Here is a 1120-nt window from a genome sequence, read left to right as displayed (position 1 = left end):
CCCCCAGCCTAAGCAGTGGGGACGCCATCCATCTCCCCTCCCCACACACATCCCTTAAGGTTCCTCTGGCACATCTGGGCGGAGACACCACCCCGCCCTCACCTAGCAGGCTCAATCTGGCTCGGGCCGGAACCGCTTTTCTTCCTAAAGCTGGCCGGATGGCTGCAGGCTTAGCTTAACTGGATGAGCCATCTGGGGACCACAGTGTCTGCGGTCAGATCAGGGAGCCCGGGGCCAGGACCATGACCCCTTCCTTCCCCACCACTCCCCCAGGACAGTCTTGGTCCTCGAAAATTCCAAACAAGCTGCTCAGCGGGCACGAGGGAGGCGGCCCAACAGCCTTCCTCTTGCTGGGGGGGCCTGTGAGGGAGGGTCTGTGCACCTGCCAGGCACCAGGGGGCAGCCTTACCCTATTCCTGCCCCGACCTCCTCCAGGTCAGAGCCCCTTCCCCAGGCCACGCCCGGCAGGGATGGGGGTGCCAAGGGTCGTCTTGCAGTCCCCTTTTTGACCTTGGTGACACAGTGTAGTCTTGCTCCTCAGCCAGGTGGGTTCTGCCCGCCCGGACTCTCACCGAGACCTGTCGCCTAAGAGCAGAGACCCCAACCTCCAGCTTCCAGAGCTGGACCCCTCAGAGGGAGCTGAACGCCAGGGGAGACAGACTGTGCCTCCAGCATGGCTCCGTAGCACACCGGGGTAGATGCCCCCACCCCACCCCAGCTTTTCTGTCCAGGCTGGCCTGGGCTCAGCCCTGTCGGGAGACCAAGGGAGTAGGGATCTGGGAAGCGTTAGACCTCAGCACCCAATGCTGGCCCAGCCCCAGCTGGGATCACGGAAGGGGAAGAGCTCGGACAGGCTGGACAGAGCTCTGGGAAGGAGCGGGTCACGGGAGAGAAGGCTCCAGCCTCCAGGGAGCTGGAGAAGGAGAAAGGGTGGAAGGGGAGAGGGACGGGCCAGGGAAGCCGTTTTCCTAGCACCACTTGGGGTGGGCGGGCAGGCCTAGCCAGGAGGGGAGATCTGGCCGGGCCAGGGCCAGGCGACCCTGGACGAGGGGCGGCCCGGCCCCCCGCGAAGGGACGCTGGCGGCCGCCCCAGGTAGCAGCCATCCGGCCTCCCGCTGGA

Source organism: Carlito syrichta, unplaced genomic scaffold, assembly GCF_000164805.1.
Source record: "Carlito syrichta isolate Samal-C Ts95f unplaced genomic scaffold, Tarsius_syrichta-2.0.1 Scaffold135894, whole genome shotgun sequence".
In the NCBI taxonomy this organism is placed as follows: Eukaryota; Metazoa; Chordata; class Mammalia; order Primates; family Tarsiidae; genus Carlito; species Carlito syrichta.
This window is presented reverse-complemented; position numbering follows the sequence as displayed.